Source organism: Spermophilus citellus (assembly GCF_964194105.1).
Source record: "Spermophilus citellus genome assembly, chromosome: 7".
Taxonomy (NCBI): Eukaryota; Metazoa; Chordata; class Mammalia; order Rodentia; family Sciuridae; genus Spermophilus; species Spermophilus citellus.
The window spans coordinates 55,116,152-55,139,122 of NC_138188.1; positions in this window are offsets into that span (position 1 = coordinate 55,116,152).

Genomic DNA, 22,971 nt, shown 5'->3' on the forward strand with positions numbered 1-22,971 from the left:
TGCCAGCAAGAAGTCTATTACAAGATTTGGGCCCCTGAATCTCCAAAATAGAAGGTAAAATAAACTTTTTCCTTATAAATTTGTCCAGCCTTAGATACTTCATTAGAGCTATGAAAAATGGACAATTGCAGCTGTGTATAATCAACAGGTCATCTACTCTAATGGATTTTCTTTTCTCTTTTTTTCTGCAAAAGAACACAGTCTGATTTGTTCAAGATTATGCAGACCTTTATGAGAATGAGATGCACTTTCAGATTGCTGCAGTGATAGGAGATGACTAGGAGTACTTTTTAAAACCAGAAATGCTAAAATCCTTAAATTGTCTGGAAATATTTATATCAAATTTTATTGATGAAGGATCAATGCTGAGATTTTTGGGTTCTTCCCTTCTCTTTTTGAAGGCCCAGGATTTCTGTTCTGGAACATAAATAGATCTTTATCTTAAGCAATGGTTGGCAGAGACACACCTTTCTTCTTTTTCTTTTTTTTTCTCCCCATTAGTTCTGGGGATTGAACCCAGGGGTGCTTAACCACTGAGCCACATCCCCATCCCTTTCTCTTGTTTATTTTGAGCCAGTCTCTCTAAGTTGCTTACGGTCTAGCTAAGTTTTGTGGCTGGTCTTGAACTTGCCATTTTCCCGCCTCAGCCTCCCAAGTCTCTGGGATTCCAGGTGTGCACCGCATCTCTCCTTTCACTTTAAACATTGATCGTGTCTTCGTTTTCCTCTGGTGTTAGACTCCTCTCAGAGGAGTTGGATTTGGATATCAAGACTGCCCAGTTTTCTACCAAGATCTCCTACGGAAACCCTATAGTATCTGCAAAGGACTTCCACAGGGACATCTTGGACCCTGATATCACCTAACCCCACTCCTGTATCTCTAATTAAGTGCTGTCCATTTCCCCTCAACACACCACTGCTCTTCACACCAGCCACTGGTGACACCCATGGTTTCTCTGACTCCCCCCCCGCCCTTCTCTCTCTGTGCCATTATTTTTCTGGTGACACAAGCTCTAAGTTATGGGAGGATGGGTGGCTGAACCCATGAACAAGGCCCTGGTTGCTTCAGCCTTTCTGTTCATCCCCGCCTTTCTCCTCACCTCCTCCAGACCAGCTGCCCTTGGGTTACGAGATGGCTCTGGGGGCTGAGGCATCACCCTGGCCCACCTGTGTGGATGGAGCAGACAGTGTCTCCTCCTGTCTGTCTGAAGGTATGGAGAAAGCCTTCCAGATGTCACCTGGCACACTCCCCCTCACACCTCCATGCTCCCAACTGCACCACATGCTCATCTAAAGTCAATTACTGGCAAGAATGTGAGGTTATCATGATTGATGAAGAATCATCCGGATGTACCCCTGAGCCAGGGATAAAGGAATCTTCTCTAAAATAAGGAGACCAAAATAAAATTGGAGTTCTACTAGCAAGAAAGAAGGCAAAGCTGGGTGTGGGGTGCACATCCGTAATCCCATCAATTCAGGAGGCTGAAGCAGGAGGATGGCAACTTGAACACCAGCCTCAGCAATTTAGTGAGGCCCCAAACAAACTGGCAAGACCCTGTATCAAAATAAAGAATAAAAAGGGCTGGGGATGTAGCTCAGTGATGAAGTACAGCTGGGTTAAATCCCCAGGACCAAAAAATAAGATGAATAAATAAATTAAACTAAACAAACAAACAAAAAAAAAAAACAGAAAGAAAATAATTTTCCTTCCTGCTACCTGGGACAGAGGCCTTGTATCCACCTCCAGTAAAGTACAAGAGCTTCCTGACTGACCTCCTCAAATTCCTTCCCTCACAGCCCAAGTCCACCTTCCTCGATGTTGCCAGATTCAGCTTCCAGAAATACTGCCTTGCCATAGAGTCCTTTTGTTTAAAAATGATTCTTTCTAATCTTTATTGGTTCTATATTCTTTCTAATCTTTATTGGTTCTAACCTTCAGAAAAACAGACTTACCAGTAGAATTTTCAAAGAATAGAATGTCAGAAGGAGAAAGCCATTGGAGTTTGGAATGTCAAAAGCCAACGCCAGGAAAACTGTGGTGCTGGGGTCCATCCCAGGCTGCGCACGTGTGCGGATGAACCGCTTGTCCCAGGCAGTGTCCTGCCCTGAGCTGCCCCTGCCCAGGAACACTCAGCTTGCAGCTGGAAAACGTGGGCAGGGGATTTCCGCAGATGGCACCAGACACAGACATGTTCCTTCAAGATCAATCCTCAGGCTAAGCGACTTTCCAGGGGGTGTGAGCAGATTTTAAGAATCAGTTTCCAGATCTTCACGTTGTTCTCTCTGAAAACTAGTCGTTTTTTTCACCTTACATTTCCGACGCCGGGGCCTGAGGGGCAGCGACGGGAGGCGCCGCCGGCCGCAGCGAGCGGGCAGGGGTCGGCCGGGCAGGGATCGGCCGGGCAGGGGTCGCCACCCGGGCCGAGGGAGCCCCGCTCGGCCGAAGAGGCCGCGACGCCGGCTGTCAGCGCTCCCGAGGGGAGGTCCGGAGCCCCGGGGCTGCCGCTCCCGGGACAGCTGGCGCCCAGGCCGGACCCTGCAGGGCGCCGACGGCGGAGGGACGGCGCTGGCCCGGGGCGCTGGGCCTGGCCGCTTCCTGACCCCGGAGAAGATCCGCGCAATCCGCTCAGGTTGTGTAGACAGCAAGGAATGGTGTAGACAACAAGGGACCGCGTAACGGAAACCTGCTCCCACCACCCTACATCGTGGAGTATTATCCCAGGAATAGTCAATTTCTTCTTAAGACACATTTTCGCTCCTGTTAACTCTAAATAAAATCCTAGCTACCAGATGTTTGGTGTTTAGTCGCTCATTCTCTTTCATTATGCACTTAGGAAAAGTTAATAATAAAAGCTCTAAAAATCATGCGTGGTTTTCTGATTTTTATATATGATTTTACGTATGAGTTTTATTGAATGTTCCTCAAAATTCAGTCTCAGAACAAGATACACACCCACACTTACCACAGGACTGCCAGAATGTCTTTCATTCCTTGTTTCATAAAGAGCTTAAAATTTCAGCCACATTTTATTGTATTATTGCAAATTTAATAATGAGAAATTGCATTTTAAAATTGTCTTCTACATTTTTCATAGATGCATTTATTTCATTAGCTCTGCATCCTGGTCCATTGCTTTCAGTAATCTGTCTCACAAGTCGTGTTTCATAATTTCTTGGTGATTTCGTTTTATTCCTCAAATTGCATTTTGACATTTATTTGAATGATTTTAATTAATCTTAGGCTTTTCCCACAGACTGTGTTTAGTTGAGTAGCCCTCATTTGACAATGAGGGCTGCCTTTTCCAATTTCTTTGTATGGAAAATATTTCCCATAAATATTGAATTGTTGAACAAGCTAAATATGCAGCTTTGAGCTTCTGACCAAAATGTTATTTCAAATGTGTTAAGTGGGGTACAGTGACTCACACCTGTAATCCCAGCAACTTGGCAGGTTGAGGCAGGGGGATTGCAAGTTTGAGGCCAGCAGGAGGACTGCCAGTTTGAGGCCAGCCTCAACAACTTAGCAAGACCCTAGAATTTAGCAAAACCCTGTCTGAAAAAATAAAAGGGAATGGGGATGTGGCTAATAACAAAGGGCCACTGGGTTTGGTCCCCAGTATATTCGTCCCCCAAATGACCCCCAAATTTTAAAAAAAAGCATTTTTTTAAAAAAAATAGTGTACTGGCAAAAGCATATTGAAAGGAATGTTTTTTATTATGCCAGTTCTTACATATTAGAGTAAACATGACACTTTTATTTGAAAGAGAATATAGCAATATAATCTTTTGACAAATCTTAGTAGAAATTTTTAGTGAATTTCCCAAATTTGTCGAAGTGAATGATTAGGTACTAATCCTTTTGCAAGTTAGATTGCTCCTATTAGACAACTTCCCATAGAATTGAAGGAATCCTTAATTTGAGTTGTTAAATGTATTGTTAAAGCAGATATTGAGTGACATATTGCAAAATTATTTGTTACAAAATGATAAATAATTTAATAATAAATAAGATCAGTTACGCCCAAATAGTTAAGATTGCATTTACAAAAAGCTTCTTTCATTCCTATTCTTTTTGGGGGTGGGGAACTGGGGATTGAAGTCGGGGGCACCTGGCCACTGAGCCACATCCCCAGCCCTATTTTGTATTTTATTTAGAAACAGTCTCACTGAGTTGCTCAGCACCTCACCATTGCTGAGGCTGGCTTTGAACTCGGGATCTTCCTGCTTCAGCCTTCCCAGCTGCTGGGATTACCTGAGTGCGCCACAACTCCCAGCCCTATTCTATTACTTATATGAAAATTTCTCAGTGGTAACAAATATAAATATGAAGAGTAATAGTAAAGTAGATGCTGTTAATTGAGACATATGAACTAATTGAAAATAGGTACATTCGTCTTATTAAGAATTGTGCTTCACTAGCACAGTGGTGCATAAGCATAGTTCTAGTAACTCAGGAGGCTGGGACAGGAGGATTGCAAGTTCAAGGTCAGCCTCAGCAATTTAGTGAGAGCCCATCTCAAAATAAAAACCTTAAAAAATAAAAATAAAAATAGCTAGGGATGTAACTCAGTGGTAAAACCCCCCCCCCCTTAGATCACCAGTACCAAAAAACAAACAAACAAAAAAAAAGATACATACTACTAATAAAAATTTTCTTTTTATGGTTAATAGTTACTCATGTCAATGTTTCATATGTGTGTTTTATTTTGGTAAATTTTACACTAATAATTACAATAATAAAGAAGTCTTGACATTTTAGCGGCCACTTTCCCCACTGTCCTGTCCTTTGGGTTCTGGTTAGCCTGCTCTCCCACCTCCCCTGCCGGGGGAGGGTGGTGAAATTGTTCTGGCTGTGCTGTGTGAACAGAGGCACGTGGTCCCCCCAGGCGGCCCCTTGGACTCTCCCAGGCCCCCTTCCTCCTGTTCTCTCCTTTACCCGCTAGCTCTGCAGTCAGAATGCTTAGAGCATCTCTAGAAGAAGGAAGGGCAGGCGCCAGAAGTGGCCAGCCACTAGCCATTTCAGTGATGGCGATGAAAGAGCCTGGCTTGGGACTCCCGGGTGCAGGGAGCACTCCGCTCCTCGGGTACCTTACGCAGGACTGTGTTCACAAATAACCTTTGACCGTGTTGGGCCTTATGAGACTTGGAGCTATGTTATTACAGCTCAGCCTAACAAAATACACGAGATATGTGGAAGCTTAAAAAGTCCATCTCAGAGCAGTAGAGATGGGCCTGGGGAGGGGGGAGGAGGGGCTAATGGCACCAGCCCAGGAACTGTGGTGGACAATGACTAGCAGCACTTTCACGGCAGCCACTAGACAAAGATTTGGACAGTCCCAGCATAAAGAAATGATGATGTCTGAGGCGCGGGTGTGCCATTCTCCTGACAGATGTTTCACATGGCACATCAAATCCAACCCATACTTAAGTCCAATTACTATGTCTCAATTAAAATTTTAAAAAATATGTTACAAGAGCAGGAAATAAATTTAGAAACTTTTTTTATTGCTGAGAAGTATAACAAAATGAATGAGGCCTTTAAGTATAAAAATATAATATTTGGGCTAAAAGTGTGTGGGAGAGGTAGAACAGAAACATGAACTTAAGGAGAGAAGGAAAGAATGTAAAGTTTTTGACTACTAAGCTAAGAGCTTGACCCAGCATATGTTTGTGGTGCACATCCACAAGCCCAGCAATGTGGGAGGCTGAGACAGGAGGATCCCAGGGTTGAGACCAGCTTCAGCAACTTAGTGAGGCCCTCAGAAACTTAGAGAGACTCTGTCTTAAAAATCAAACAAACAAAAGATCTATCAGCATGCTATAGAGATGCAGCCTCAATGTTTATAGTAGCTCAGTAGCTAAAATGTGGAAACAGCCTAGATGCCTTTCAATAGATGAATGGATAAAAAACTATGGTATGTATACATAATGGAATACTACTTAGCCTTAAAGAAGAATGAAATTATGGCATTTACAGGTAAATTGTCGGAATTAGAGACTATCATACTAAGCGAAGTAAGCCAATCCCCCAAAATCAAAGGCCAAATGTTTTCTCTGATAAGTGGACGCTCATCCATAATGGGCAGGGGGCAAGGGAAGAAGGGAGGAACTTTAGATTGAGCAGAGGGGAGGGAGGAGAAGAAGAGGGGAGGGAGGGGAAGAAGAGGAGGGGAGGGAGGGGAAGAAGAGGAGGGGAGGGAAGGGAAGAAGAGGAGGGGAGGGAGGGGAAAAAGAGTTCATGGTTTCAAAAAAATTCTTATGGGGGCATGCCAGGGGATAAAGATTTTTTTTAGAGGATCTTCAAACCTCTGAAGAGGCTTCTTAAGAAACTGTAAAGACCAAAACCAAACCTCCTTTGAAAGGTTCATGGACTCTCTGGCCTGGAAGAAGGAGCAAGAGCTTTTCTAGTGTGCTTTTGAAGCCCACTGTCCAGGTCACCTTAGACAGGGTTCAAACCCAAGAACAGGCTTGGGTGTCAGGAGCCTGCAGGTGTGCTGCCCGGCTAGGTGTCTACCCACTTCTCATGACACAGGAGGAGAGCTGTTTGATTTTTCCTTTCAAACCTTTCCTTCTTGGTTGTCCTGAGGACTCATGAGTTAAACATTTGTTAAGTACTGTGCAATGTCTGGCTGAAAGTACAAAGTCTTACTGGCTACTGTTGGAGGGGTGAAAGGGTCCATAGAGAGCCCAGCAGCTCAGGACCCTGGGGTCCTCGAAGCTCCTCCTTCACAGAGCCGCCATAAGTGAGCTGAAAGGCTGTCCTAAGGGGTCACATCAGGCTTCAAAGGCTTCAATCACCACTCTTCCCCCAGATTCTGTAGGTTTGGGAAAAGAGTGATTGTGACGCCCCTCAGAGTTTGGGAATTGTGTTCGGAGATTCTCCTCTGTTGGCTTCAAATATCTGCTCTGAGCTTCCTGATGATGTATAATGTACGTGCAGAAATGTACATATCCTGAGCACAGTGAGGTGAATTCTCACAGGCCAAACACACCACGGAACTAGTACCTGGACAAAGAGGCAGATCTTTCCAGTGTCTACAGACAAGCCTGCCCAGGGCCTTCCTGTCGCCCCTGCTCCTGCCAGGAGCGATCATTGTCTAGACTTCAAGCCACACAGATTGGGTTTTCCTGTTTTTGTAATTTGCATAAATGTAATTGTACAGTATAGACTCAAGGGTCGCTCTTATTTATTTATTTATTTATTTATTTATTGGCATTAAGGATTGAACCCAGGGGCACTTTACCATTGAGTTACATCCCCAGCCCTTTTTATTTTTTATCCTGAGACAGGGTCTTGCTTGCTTAGAGCATCGCTAAATTGTTGAGGCTGGTCTTGAACTTGCAATCCTCCTGTCTCAGCCTCCCAAATCACTGGCATTTTAGGTGTTGGGTGTGTGGGAGACTCCCTGCAGAAGTTAAGTTTCCATCTTGCGAGAACATCACAGAATCCCTTACCCCTCTCCCTCCTCTCAGAAGGGCAGTAAATTCAAAAGCTTTCTGGACAATCCCCTGGGGACACAATGGCAGATCATCTTCCTGAGTCACCCTGCCAATCAGTACCTACCACATGGCATACGCAACCCTTCTTAAGGCCAAGCTTGCAAGCTCACACTCTCTGCCCTCTTCCTCTTCTTTCTCTCCTCTCTGCTCTCTGCCTCTCTCCTTTCTGCCCTCCTCCTCTCCTCTCTCTGCTCTCTGCCTCTCCTTTTCTTCCCCTTTGGGAAGCCCCCCAATATCTCTTGGTTGAATCTCCGACTCTGGTGAGTCACTCGCCTTTCAATAGGCATGTGCCCTCATGCCTGGCTCAATCTACTCTTGAATGGTATTCCCAATTTGGAGCTTTTTAAAAAATCTGTGAATGTGAAAATTCCATGTCTTTGGGTGAATGTACCAAAATATTTCTTTGGGGTTTATACCTAGGAGTAGAAGTTCATGGCTTTAAATAATGTATTATTATTAAGTAAAATTGCCTTTTAAATTGGTTACCTTTGACATTTAATAATAGCTTTTAGAATGTTCCATAGGTTTCTTAACATTCTGAGTGTATTACATAACCTGGAGGGTGTTAATTAACATCTAAATCAGAACAAGGAAGGAATGAGGGAGCAGGAGACAGAATTTTGCCCCAGGAAAAATTCACAGTCTTTGCTAAGGCCTGAGCCAATGATCAGTTCAGGAAGGCATTGACTAAGAGGTGGCCAGGTCCCCAGGAGCTAGGATCCTGGAACACCATAGCAAGTGTCTTGGTCTGTTTCCTGTTGCCATAATAGGATACCTGAGACTGCTTGGATTACAAAGTAAAGAGGTTTATTTAGACTCATGGTTTTGGAGGCTGGCAGGTCTAAGAGCATGGCACTGACATCTGCTCAGCTTCTGGTGAGGGTGTGATGCTGCTTGGACTCACAGTGGAAAGCGAACGGGAAGTGGGGCCTGCAGAGAAAGCAGACTGTGAGGGTGGACTTGGTTTCTAATGGCCTGCCATTGCTGTAACTAAACCACTTCATTGGAAACTCACTGTCTCAAGAAAAGCAGAAACCCATTCATGAGGGTTCCAGTCACAGGACCAAATACCTCTACCAGTTCCCACCTCCCATGGCTGCGTTGAGGAGTCAAGCCTCAATGTGAATTCTTATTTAATCACAAACCACCTTCAAGTAATGCTTTAAGGTTCCCCAGTAATATTCTGAAGGACCTAAAGCTATTTAGTTGCATGACTATATCCTAGGGAAAGAGAATACTCAGATATTTCAGGGACATGTTCTGAGTTGACATTAACACCTAGAGACCTGACCATTATCATGCCCCTCCTCACTGTTAGAGTATATCGAAGGCTGATAAATAAAGTTCTGGCTGAAGTCTGACCCACTGTGGACCCTTGAATGGCTGTTTTTCCAATCTTTGAATATATATTTGAGATTGATGCTCTTGGTGTTTGGACTGATTTCCACATTGGGTCCTTGACCTTGGAGGAGTGGGTTCAGAGCTATCATAGTAAAAAACACCAAGTAGAAGATCTGAGACGATACCCTGCCAAACTTCCCGGCTCTAGAGAATGGCAATCAAGACCCATATTGCAGCCTGAGAGTGGGGTGAGAGTAGGGATTGGCAGAGGTTGGTACTGCCATTAGAGATCTAAAGGGTGCAGAAGAGTGGCGGTACCTGTTGTATCTCTGTTGAATTCACCAATCTGGATCCCAGAAAATGATCACAGATACCTCAGACTCAAACAAGGAGCAACCATGATTGCAGTTACCAGGATCCCAGCTACTTTTTCTTTGCTAGAGATTAGTAAGGCCTCAGGGTACAAGGTATGAGGCCAGCGATTTGGCAATTGAGTTATTTTCCACTCCAATTGGAAAAAAGGGATCAGAAACAGTTTGCATTCAAGTGAAAGGAGTACTATTTAGAATTTTGCCTGAGGGCCACGTTAACTTTTTCACCCTCTTAGAGATGGTTCAGATGTGGATCTGGGCCCTGGGGACAGCAGAGGACCTCAAATTGATCTATCACACCAGTGACACTGTGCTGGTTTGTCAGGATGAGTAAGCCATGACTCTTACTCTGAAGGCTTTGGTGAGGGACATGGATATCAAAGTGGTGGAGACAAACCCTCTGAAGGGCCTTGGACCTACCAGTAAATTTCTGTAGAATGTATGAGTTTTCAGTGACCAGGGGTGTTTGGGGGGAGCCTCCCCAGAGTAAGAGAGCATGCTGCATCCTATACCTCTACTGCAAGAAAAGAAGTGCAGAGGGCCTCTGGTAATGGAGGCAGCACACTCTGTTCCGAGCCTCGGATTGCAGCTGGTCTCCAGTGACTCTCCAGTGACACGGGAGGTTGCTCTCTGAGTGAGGCCCAGAGGGGGAAAGGGCTCTACAGTGATCACAGGTTCTGATGCAGGCAGTCTTGTTACTGGACCACTGCTAGAGCCTGTAGTGTTGGAGACGACTTAGGGCAAGCCTCAGTAGGAGAAGGGCAGGCCCTAAAACTTTTAGAGCAGGCCAACTCGCAGCAGAGAGTTAGACATTTAAAGACAGCTCAGGGTGCTCTACCAGGTTCCAGGAGTCACCCAAGGATGTGCATTCAGAATTGCCTAGTATGAGCTGGGTGCTTTGGCTCCATCATTTTAAACTGGCCAAGTTCAAGAACAGTCCTCGGCAGGTGGAAGCGGTTCATCTGGGATTAGCCAGAGCAGGACAAGGAGGCACTCTCACCTCATCCACATGGACGCAAAGGCTCCCTTTGCTCTCTGCAGGACCCCAGCCAGTTGGAGAGGGAGAAAGCACAAGCATGGTCATGGATTGGTTGACCCAGTACATGGGTGCAAGTCAAAAGTGGATAGTGATCAGCAAGGAGGAGAGGAGAGAGGAACGAGAAGGGCCTCCGGAAGATGAGAAAATAACTGGGTGCCGTGGTGAGACCTGTAGTCCCAGCTACTTGGGAGGCTAATGTGAAAGGTTATTTGAACTAGGAATTTGAGGTCAGCCTGGGCAATATAGGGAGACCTTGTCTCAAAAAAAAAGAAAAGAAAAATATGATAAAAGAAAAGAGGTTGAAGAGATAGCCATTGACCTGGAAACCAACAGGTGTGAAGCAGCGGTGGGTGGGTGGGTGGGAGCACAAGGTGTGAAGGCCACCCCCCAGAAGCCATGGACAAGGCGTGGGTTGTGTGGACAGTGGAGGTGGCTGAGGCAGAGCTGTAGCAGGCGTGCTGTGCAGGTGAGGTCCTGGCTTCAGGGAGCAGTGCTACCTTCTATAGGGACCTTGCTGCGAGGCCATGCCATTGATGGGAGGAAGGATGGGTCCCAAACAAAGGGCTAGAAGCAAGTCAGCCTCACTCTGGACTCTTGCAACAGGACACAGCAGGGGTACCAGTGCACTATGACCTACGAAGGCCACCTAGGTACTTGAGACTCCCGTGTCCAGGGACCAGCAGGCTCGAAGAACCATCGCCCCCTGGCTGGGAGGTGCTGAGGCCACTCTGTCCCAGGGAGGCAGGGAGGAGTGTGGTGGCCAGGATCCCCCACCCCCAGCCCTCTGGTCTCCTTCTCCGGGTCAGTGTCACTCTGAAGGCACGTTGGCGGCACCCCAGTCTGCTGTGATCCCGGGTCCTGGAGCTTGGGAGTGAAGACTTGAGCTGTGTCCCAGACTGCCTGTTGGCATCTGCAGAAGTGACACCATTGGATGTGGAGGGTCAGAGTGACCCATAGAGGAAGGAGATGAAGGCTGCGGCTTCAACAGCTGTGGCGGTGACAGGGACTACGGTCTGCTCACTGACTTCTCTCTCCTAGTTTCCCTTCAGGAGGTGAACCCCACGGGAACCTGGGGAACTGCGTTCCTAAAGTGGACCAGTGTGTGGAGTGTGTGGAGGCCAGGTGGGTGACTGGTTAGGGCCCCCGGCCACTCAGTGGAGAATCTGCTGTGGGGACTGCAGTGAATGGACAGACTGTGACATTAAAACGAGATTTAGTAGCACCTTATGATCATCCGTGATGGTGGCTTCAGTGGGATATACTCATATGTGCACGTGACGGGATTTCCTTCCCTCCTCCCTCCCCAGCCCATCCTCTACGGTTCTCCCTTCTGTTTTCACAAGATCTGGGTTTTTACTTTTCTTTCCCCCTCCTTTTGCTCTCTAGATTTCTCATATGAGAGAGAGCATCCAACCCATGATTGTCTTGAGTTTGGCTTATTTCACTTAACCTGATGATCTCCAATTCCACCTGTTTTCCTGCAAATGACAAAATTTCATTATTTATAGCATTAAAACTCCATTGTGCATACAGGCCACATTTCCTTTATCCATCTGTCCATTGTCTATTTACCTGTGAACATATAGTGCTGGGCACCCCAGGGCTGTGTCTCCTCCTCTGCTGATGGCTCCCTCCACCAAGTGCTAGAGTTGATCCAGGCTGCATCATGGGGCATCTCTACTAGTCAGTCAGTGATTGCCTGGAGTCCCCGGGGGCCTGCCTCAGAGCTGTGCTTCAGAGGCTTTTCCTGCCTGGTTCCCTTCCTGTGGTCTGACCTGCTTTTCTTCCTTCTCCTTTTAACCCCTATGGGAATTAACCCACTGTGGCTAGCTCTTTTTTGTTTGTTTTCATGTCTTGCTCTTCTCAGGCTTGGTGTCTGCTTCCTGGTGAACCTGAACTGACCCCCAAGGACTTATGATTTTCTCCAGTTTTTTTTCTTTCATGAATAGTTTACTCACTGAAGATTGAACAGATACCTACCTTATTAATATGGTATAAATATGGATGTTGATTATTGTAATTAAACTGTCCTGGGGGCTGGTTACAGAGTGGTTTAGCTTTGTCTAGAACTTGTAGCAGAGAAGCAGAGATCTACCTCTCGGTTTTCAGAAGGCCAAGACCACCTTCAGAGTTTTTCCGGGTTAATTTAGTTTCCTTTCTTTCACTTCTCAATGGATGCTAGTAACCGGGACTCTGTCTCTTTAAGTCACAGAATCATAAGTTCAAATGAAGAGGCATTTTCAGAAGAATGAAGATTTCTGGTTTAAGTGAGGCCTTGAGTTCAGATGCTTGTGTGAGAGCAGAAAGGCAGAGAACTCTTGTTCTCAGACTGACGCCCACTGCTCCCAGGCTGCAAATCAATGCGACTGGTGCAGGAATAACCTTGGCTGGGATGTTCTTTGATGGAATTTTGCAGTCACCAAGAAGGTTCCCATGCAAGGAAAACATCTATATGTGAGGTTCTTCTTATTACTTTTCCCATGAAACTCCTGGGAGGGTGAGATGGAAGAGACTGAGTAGAACCCTTGTCTCTGCCCCAAGGCTGTTGGTGATGCAGGTGAAGGGCCAGGCCTCTCCACACCACCCGTGCTCTGGAGGCTGCACGGTCACCAGATGGCCAAGCTGCCCAGAGTCAAAGGCAGGATTCATCAGCAAAGATGCCGTTTGCCACCAGATCATGCTGATTTTTCCAGCCAAGCGACTGAGACTTCTTGGCAGACTCATTGGGGGTGTTCAAACACTGACACAAAAAGCCCTGAAACCCAAGTGACACTTTCTCAGAGAGGAGTGTCCGAGGGAGCTCTTATGGAGGAGCCAACAAAGCTATTGCCCCAGAATCAACAGAGAATTTATTGGAAGCGCCTTCCTCTATTGGCGGCTACTTATTTTGTTCTGAGAATGAGCTCCATCACTTCTAATTTGACCTGGGCCGTGATGTGAAGCTGTGAATGTCAGCACTTGGGCACCTTGATGTACCCATCCTAGGGCCGGTGGGAGTGACAGATTTCTCACCTGAGAATGTGTTTGCAATATTAGACAAAGAACTTCATCTTCCCTGTTGAAAGGTACAAGTCACCCTGTCTAACTGAAAAGAGGTAGTCTTTTATATTTACAAAAGAAATGGATGATTAAAAAACTAGGGGCCTTTATCCTTGAAAGCCATTAAGCAGCTAACTTTTGGGGTTCCATGTCAGCTCAGCAGATTTTGAATCACTGTCACCTCTAATGCTAAACTCCAGGTGCAACCTGAGCCAGGGCAGAGCCTCGACCTACACTCTCATTGACAGCAGTTATAGAAGTTTCCTCCTGGATACAGTGGTACAAGACTGGTCCCAGCTCTCAGGAGGCTGTCACAGGATGACCACTAGAGCCTAGGAGTTTGAGGCCAGACAGGGAGACAGAAAAAAAATTTTAAGTAAGTTGGTGGGTATATCAGGGATCTTCTCAGTTTTTCTCTGCCTTTTTTTTTTTAATGTTTTAATTCTTTTCAGATTTTTTTCCTTCCTATAAAACAGGAAATGGGAGGTGGAAGGAAATATGCAGAATGACCTATAAGATTTCTCTTGCCTTAACTCTTTGTGCATTAGTCAGCTTTTTGTCACTGTGACAAAATACCTGAGAAAAACAACTTAGAGGAGGAAAGATTTATTTTGGCTCACAGTTTCAGAGGTTTCGGTCCTTGATTGGCTGCTCCATTGCTATGGGCCTGTGGTGAGGGACAGCATCAGGGCAGGGAGAGCATAAATGGACAGAGATGCTCACTCCCATGGCAGGCCAGAAGCAGAGAGGAAGGAGGAAGCAGCCAAGGACAAGATCAACTTCTCCAGGACACACCTTCAGTGACTGGCTTGCAAACTAGGCCCCACCAGCTCCCAATAGTGTCACCAGATTATGACTCCATCATCAGATTAACTCACAGATAATACCAGAGCCCTCATAATCCAATCATCTCCCCAAAGCCCCAGCTCTGGACCTTGCTGCACTGGGGACTGACTCCTCAATATATGAGCCTCTGCGGGACCTTCAGGCTCCAAACTACAACACTTTTTCCAAAGTGGGGAGACGATGATTCGATAGAATTATGACGTGGAGCTGCTGGCTTTGTGGCGTGTAGCCCTGAAGTGGTGGGCCTTCAAGAGCACTGTGCATGTTCTCTAGGTCCAGAGGCTTCCAGCAGGATGTTGGGAGGTGTGGGGCCTCAGGATCTGGAGCACAAGAGGTGGCCAGGGTGCCTAGCCATCATAGAAATTAATATGTGTTTTTCTTTAACGAAAGACATTCTTTTTTTTTTTGAGAGAGAATTTTTAATATTTATTTATTTTTTTTTAGTTTTCGTTGGACTCAACATCTTTGTTGGTATGTGGTGCTGAGGATCGAACCCGGGCCGCACGCATGCCAGGCGAGCGCGCTACCGCTTTGAGCCATATCCCCAGCCCATGAAAGACATTCTGAGTTGGAAATGACCAAATAACTTTAGGGACACAATCCTTAAAAGGGGGCGGGGGATTGCCTGTTCTATGTTAATTAGTGATGATTTATATCACCAAAGGGTTCTTCAGTTTATGCAAGTACTCCAACAATTTGGGTCTGACAGCATTTTAAGTACCTCCGACACATTTGAGTTTTTGTTTATTTAATGAGAGGGAGGAGACAGCTCCGTCATTTTTGGAGTCTTTGTGCCCTGAATGACCATTAGGTGACAAAGCACCGTGACAAGGTCCTGTGGGTCCGTGGAAGAAAATGACTTTGAAAATACGCCCCTCCCCCCCCCCCACTTCAGGAAAAGAGAATGGTGTGTGCTCACAGAAGAGGAAGCAATTATGACTCTGACTCAGTTAAGAAGTTATATGAGAAGTGTCATTTGAAAGCCCGGGAGGCCCTGGAGGACCTAGGTCCTGGCTCTCTTATTACAAGTTGATGGCCATTGGCAAGACATATTTCTCTGAAGCTTGGGTCTTCTTTGTATGGAGGGGGTCCTAGGAAGGCTTCTCTGCCCATTCTCAAGGGTTTCTCTGAGGTCTTTGTGCGATTGTACCCATGAAATTGTCTTGTAGCCTAATTTAAAACATTACACATGTTACTTACTATGATTGTAGTGGTTGAAATACTAACAACTTTTAATTACCATTACCAGATGGTGACATCTTCAGTCATGTGATCAAAGTAGGATTTATTATGGCCAAACACCTTGTGAGAACGAATCCACCCTCTTATTTAAGATCGTCTGGAAATAAGAATTAGAGCATTTTGTCATTTTTAAACATGTGTGAGATGGGCTTGTGCCCATGGTGTTGGCTCTCCTGTGGGGCCAGATGCCCTTCCTGGACCCCCTCTTTGTACCCCATTTTGGTTTGGCAGGTCCTCTTCTTTTTTCTTTGGCTAAAAACCACACATTGACCTTTCTTGACCAGGTATGACAAGTGGCCTAACTGGAGCCAGGACAATATGCAGACAGAGAGGTCATGGTAGAGCTTGCACACACCTAGCTCCCGACAACAGGGAAACAAGACAGGGAAGAGGAGTGGCTTGAACAGCTGGTGGAACCAGACCTGGGACTCCCCTGGCAGAGGGAGGAGTCAACCAATGAGTGCCTCATCAGGTGGTAAACTCTTCCAAGTGGGCCTGATAGGCTGCCTCTGGGCACACAGTGTGCTTTCAGAAAATACTCAGTTAGCCAGTCTACTGGGAGACTGAGGCAGGAGGATTGGGAGTTTGAGGCCAGCTTCAGCAACTTAGCAAGAACTTGTCTCAAAACTACAAAAGAAACAAACCAATAAAAAAGGTTGGGGATGTAGCTCAGTGGTTGAGCACACCTGGGTTCAATCTCTAGTATTGCAAAACAAAAAAACAACAAAAAACCCATGAATTTGCCCAGCTACTTGGGAGGCTGAAGAAGAAGGCTGCCTTGATCCCAGGAGTTTGAGGCCAGCCTGGGGGGAAAAATGTATGTTTTATTTTGTGATACATTTATTCAGATTGAAGTATATGGAGAGAAACTTACTGACGTGTGTGTGTGTATGTGTTGGGGTATGTTCCTCTCCCCCACTTTTTTTGTGGTACTAGGGATTGAGCTACACTCCCAGCCCTTTTAATTTTATTTTGAGACAGGATCTCACTAAGTTGCCCTAGCTGGCCTCCAACTTTTGATTCTCTGACTACTCCAGGGTTGCTGTGATCATATCAAATAATCAAATAAGTTAAAGACTCTTTTTCATGTGGCTGTATCACCTTCATACTTTCCGATACCTATACAAACTTCACTGGAACCAGGTGGGTGGCACGTGTCTGTAGTCCTAGCAGCTTGGGTGGCTGAAGCAGAAGGATCACAAATAGGAATTTAGCAAGACGCCCCCCCCACACACACACACACATACTGGGCATACCTGGGTTCAATCTAATCCCAGTGGTCAGGAGGCCAAGGCAGGAGGATCTCAAGATCAAAGTCAACCTCAGCAATTTAGTGAGACCTTAAACAACTTAGCGAGATCCTGTCTGAAAATAAAAAATGAACTGGGGATGTGGTTCAGTGGTTAAGCACCCCTGGGTTCAATCCCCAGTAACAAAACAAACAAACAAACAAATATGGGGATGTAGCTCAGTGGTAAAGTGCCCCTGGGTTAAATTCCCAAATCCCTAATACCAAAAAAAGACCAAAAAAAAAAAAAATCAACTTCATTGTTGGATGTAGTCAGTCATTCTCTTGGGCTCTCCCTGCCCACAGGTTTTTTTTTTTTTTTTTTTTTTAATTTTGTGATAGGGTTTCCCTATGTTACCCAGCCTGGTATTAAAGACCTGGGTTCAAGTGATTCTCCTGTCTCAGCCTCCTGGGTAGCTAGGAGTATAGGAATAAACCTCTGTGCCCAGCTGCTATTCTTGCAGAAAATTTCTAATTTTCCCCTATTACAGATTATGCTATAGTTGGCAACTCTGCAATATTGCTTGATAGTTTGTGTCTACACTATTATAAGCATTTAATAAGTTAAGCATTTTCAAAAGTGTGTTTTTCCCATTGAAAAATATTTTCCCCAGAACCCTCTCCTGCAAAAAGATGAATAGTGGCCAGCCATGATGGAGAGACCTGACACAGACCTGTGATCCCAATGATTTGGGCGGTTGAAGCCAGGAGGATCACAAGTTCAAGCCAGCCTCAGCAATTTGTGAGACCCTATACAACTTAGCAAGACCCTGTCTCAAAATAAAATACAGAAAGGACTGGGCATGTAGGGATGTAGCTCAGTGGTAAAGTGCCCTGGGGGTTCAATTCCCAGCACCAAAAAAGAAAAGAAAAAGGGATAAAATAACTTACACAATGTACCAAAGTTGGACAAAGACTAAATTTTAGGAATTCCTCTCTTCTTTGACCCAGTGTTATCTACTGAAGCAATAGATAACATTGTTTGGTCCCATCTATTATCATCTTCCTTCTTATCATGTACATGATGCAATTAAGAACACCAAATGCTGCCTGGTGCTGGTCGCATTTCTGTAATCCCAGCGGCTTGGGAGGCTGAGGCAGGAGGATTGTGAGTTTAAAGCCTGCCTCAGCAACTGCGAGGTGCTAAGCAACTCAGTGAGACCTTGTCTCAAAATAAAATACAAAATAGGGCCGGGGATGTGGTTCAGTGGTGGAGTGCCCCTGAGTTCAATCCCTGGTACCCACATCCTGCAACAAAACACTAAACAAATGTTGGGTGCAGGGTGCTTACCTAGAATCCTAGCTATTCAGGAGACTGAGGCAGAAGAAGGATCTCAAGTTCTAAGCCAGCCTCAGCAAGTAGTAAAACCCTGCCTCAAAATAAAACATAAAAAGGGCTGGGGTGCAGCTCAGTGGTTAGAGTACTTGGGTTCTCTCTGCAGTATGGGATGGGGGGAGCATACCAAAGAGAAGCAAGGCAATGAGAACTACACCTGGAGAGTAACTGCAAAACAGGGTGGATGCACCAGTTTCTTTTGGTTTAAGTGAGGCTGTGCTAGATGGCTGGGATCTGGCCAATTAGAAGTATGCAAGTATCACTTCTGATATCCCAGTGAACTTGTCAATCCTTGTATTTCAATAAAAACAAGCCAACAGTTGGACTTTTGATTATTCAAACCTTTATCTACTCAAGGTCCTCATCTGTTTTGCTCTTCCTCAGTTGCTAATGATGACCCAACACTGACTTTGGGAATTTTCTCCATACTGGTTCAGCAAGTCCAGGCAGGTTCTGCCCAAGGGCTTCTGGGCCACAGTCCTCTAATAACTGAGCCATCACATCACATTTCTAACCATTCACCTTGGCTGGAATCGGTCACTAGGATCTAGGCAGTAGCCCCCGGGGCAGGAATGATGTGTGAGGCTAAGAAAAGCAACCTGAGGCTTTGCTGAGGCAAAATGGTAGATGAAAAGTTGGGACAAGGTCCTTGCGGTGATGACACCTGTAATCCCAGCAGTTCGGGAGGCTGAGACAGAAGATCTTGAATTCAAAGCTAGCCTCAGCAATGACAAGGCCCTAAGCAACCCAGTGAGACTCTGTCTCTAAAGAAATTACAAAATAGGGCTGAGGATGTGGCTCAGTGGTCGAGTACCCCTGAGTTCAATCCTTAGTACCCCCCAAAAGAGTTGGAACAAGAGCCACTGGGGCCAGGCACGGGGGGCCATACCTGTAATCCCTGCAGCTAGGGAGGATAAGGCAGGAGGATCACAAGTTCAAAGCCAGCGTTAGCAACTTATCGAGGTGCTAAGCAACTCAGTGAGACCCTGTCTCCAAATAAAATGTATAAAAGGACTGGGGATGAGGCTCAGTGGTTAAGTGCTCCTGGGTTCAATTTCTGGTACAAAAACCAAAAAACAAAAAAACAACAACAACAAAAAACGGCCATTGTGTTAGGCCACCATTTGTACTGACCACATCTGCCTGGAGAGTACTCACAGGAAAACCAAGTCCTCTTCACTTTTCTCTAAGAGCTCCTAATCCTGTTAAAGAGCCAAGCAGATGGGCAGTGACACAATTGTAGCCAGTGGTGGGGGGTACTCATTAATCGTTAAGGGCACACTCACAGGTATTGAGAGAAGAATGGGCACAATCAGAAAGAACCACTATGCGCTCAAGGAATCATGGCTAGGTGCAGTGGTGCACATCTGTAATCCCAGCCAAAAAAGGCTGATGCAGAGGATGACAAGTTCAAGAGCAGCCTCAACAACTTACTGAGGCCCTAAGCAACCTAGCGGGACCCTGTCTCATAATAAAAAATAAAAAGGGCTGGGTATGTGGCTCAGTGGAAAAGGCAAGAACAAGAACTTAGGAGAAAGAAGGGAGAGACTGGGGAAGGCTTGTCAAAGCAGACGGAGTTTTGAACTCCGTCTGAGGTGTATTGAAGGAACAGGCCCAACGTGCTTGTCACAGCCTAGCTGGAGTGGAAGGAGGAAACTTTCTCATTGGGCCATGTAAGACGCAAGTTAGAAAGATACCCAGACGGCAATTTGTTGGGAGAACTTGGTGCTAGATTGACAGCTTGGAACTTTTTTATTTCAGGCAATTGTCAAAAAAATTCCTGAGCCAAAGAATGACATCATGAAAATAGGAGACAGAGTCAGAGACTGGAGCAGAGAAACCAGTTGGGAGGCTCCTGGGAGAATCTGAGATAAGGTCCTGATGTGGGGGTGTGAAAGGAGGAAGGGATCTGAGGGGCACCAAAGGAACAGCAGTTGGGCTGCCCACTGTGTAAGGAGGGAGGGGCCTCTTGAAGAAAGCTACCTGAGGAAGTGGGCCTAGGGAAGCTTTGGGGCTGGATTAGGGTGGAAAGTGTTTGCAAATGCAGAGAAAGATTTGCATATCGGCAGGTGTGTCCTCTCAATTGATTATCCTATAAAAATAGGAGTTTCTCCCAGAAAGAGGATTTAAAATGGCCACACCAGGGACCAGGCCCTGGCTCTACACGGGATAGGAAAATAGAAAAGTGCTCTGCTCTGGGTTTAAGAACCCTGGGCTGATTCCCAGGGTTTTTTTTTCATGATTTCATTGAATTTACTTGGACAAAATACTTTAAAACTCTGAGACAGTTTCCTCATCTGTAAAGTAGGGATATAGAATTTGTTACCCATTCTTTGGGTCTACATTTTCCATGAGGGCGTAGTTGGTGGTAAAGCATTGTGTTAGGCCCTGTGTTCAATCCCCAGCACCAAAAAAATTTAAAAAAAATCTTAATCAGCAGAATGCACATTCTGTATTTTAAACCCCCCAAATTTAGTGGCATAAAACAGTACCTATTTTATTTGCTCACGATTCTGCCCTCTGGGCACGGCTTGCTGTGTTCTGCTGCTATTTGGTAGGGAGGTTGCAGAGGTGTCTGCAGTCAGCCTGTAGGGGTAGAGCTCAAATCAGCTCCCATACTGAGTAGCTGGACTTTCCCCTCCTCCACTAATCTTAGGACACCTCTTTATCGATGTGGTTCCCCCAGCAGGGTAGTTGGACTTTTGAATCTAGTGTCTCAGGTCTTCCCAAAAGTGCAAAAGCAGAAGCTTCTATGCCTTCTTAAGGGGGTGGGTGGGCGGCACTAGCTCACGTCACTGGTCACTGCAGCATTCTCCTGGCTCAGTCCAGATTTAAGTGGAGGGACTATATAAGCTGCACAGAGCAAGCACAGTCCATGGCAGCAGGACAGACTATTACCTCCTCATCACCAATTTGTAAGTGAATCAGCTGGGACTTAGGGAGGCTAAGAGCAGAGTTAGTCTCTCCAAAGCTTGTATTCCAAGTCACAGGTCAACAGATAAAATTTGATGTCCCTAATTTACAAAGGGGGAAACCCAGGAATAGATAACTTAACCCTCTAACCGAGGTGACTCAATCAAGCATTTTGCTTCAGAAATTATACTTCACTACTGCCCCATGCTGCCCTGCATGGGCAACACCTGCTACACACAGGACACCTGTACCTTTATTTAATCTAAAATTACTAATTTGTTAATTTGCCCAGGCTGGCCTGGAACTTGGGATCCTCCTCCCTCAGCCTCTTGAGTGTCTGGGATCACAAGCTAGAGTCACGGTGTTGGGCACTATTTCTTGAAGCTTGGTAAGGAATAAAGAGTACATCCTTGCCCATCCAATCCCAGCTTTGATCTTACTGTTCATTCAGTTCGTACCCTGATTCCCACCTTCCTGCTGCAGTGAAGGCCTTCCTAGAGCAGGCAAGGTCTCAAGTTTCCATCCTTTCACCATCAAATCAATCCCACAGCTTCTGAATTAGTGACCATCTGGTCCTAGTCATGGCTGGCCTCCAGTTCCATAGCTCATTTCCTCATGTTGCGACTGCTGTGTCCTCTCAAGATAGTTCAAAAAGACTCTACTCACAAGTGAACTATAGTGGTTCTCCCTTCCCCTCTGCCAGTCCTGTGGGCACAGGAAACATGAAGTTTCAGGGGCTTCTGGACCAACCCAAGTTCCACTTATCTTGAAGTTCATCCAAGCCCATGTCTTCCTCTAAAGCAGCCCCGCTTTTCCCCAGTCTGTGAGGAATGGAACAAGAGCACTTCCATGTACAGATATTTTGGATCTCAATTTGGGATAGGATGCAGCCATTCAGCCCAGCACAATGGCACACACCTGTAATTCCAGTGACTTCAGAGGCTGAGGCAGGAGGATGGCAAGTTCTAGAATAGCCTCAGCAACTTGGGGAGACCCTGAGAAACTTAGCAGCAACATCCTGTCTCAAAATAAAAAATAGAAAGGGCTGGGGATGTGGCTCAATGTTGTGTCCCCAGGTTCAATCTCTGTACCAAAGGGTGGGGGGAGAAAAAAAGAAAAAAAAGAAGAAAATGGCCTTGTCTTTTCTTAAACTTCTTCAACTCTGAGATTTTAATTTTGACTTTGTTTCACCCTTATAAAAGCGATGAGGCACAATGCCTGAACTTAATAAAATTTTATTCTATTTAACAAGCGGTGTGTAGGTGGCCCAGTGCTGAGCAAAGGGCGGAACATATATCGTCCCCTTGGCTTCTTTAATAAACCTCTATTTGGGTCAGTGGGAAGGGTGGGGGCCTCCTGGAGCCTAACTTACCTTGCAGCCATCTCTTCTTTTCGGGTAAGGGAAAAGGGACGAGGGAGGGAAGGAATTGAGCTGCTGCGGAGGGCGAGGCCGCCTCCCACTTCCCCGCAGCTGTCTCTCCAGGCCAGACCTCCTCCCTGAGGCGGGGGTCTTCCCCTTGCCCTTATCCAGGCAGTGGGAGGGTGGGTGGCTTTTTCCGGGTCACTGGCGCACCCTCTCTACTCCCAGCCACCTGCCTGTGTTCCATCCTGGCTGCAGGCTCCCTGGAGGGCGTCAGGGACATTCCAATCCTCCCACTACCCGCGCGGATGTCGCGGGGGGAGGGGGGCGCAACTGCTCTCCCCTTCCAGCACCCAGTTTTGATCCGGTTTCTTCTTTACCCCTTCTGGCCCTTCACCCAGTGGAGGAAATGAAGGGTTGGTGAATGATTTGAAGGTTGTTTACAACCCACCCGTGGGCGAAGCTGCGCCTCCGGCAACAGAGGCACTTTCTGGGCACCGTCTGCGCTCTAGCAGACAATTGAAGGCCAAGCAGCCAAGATGCCTTCTCACCAGACCAAATATGGTCACAAGCGCTAAGCAGCCTCCCGAAGAAAGGCTGGCCTTCTCGGTGTCTCCCCGCGCCGGGCGCAGTCTGGCCTGACCTCTGCCAGAACTGCGGGTCAGTGCAGCCCTCCCGGTGCCTGAGGCTCCGCGCC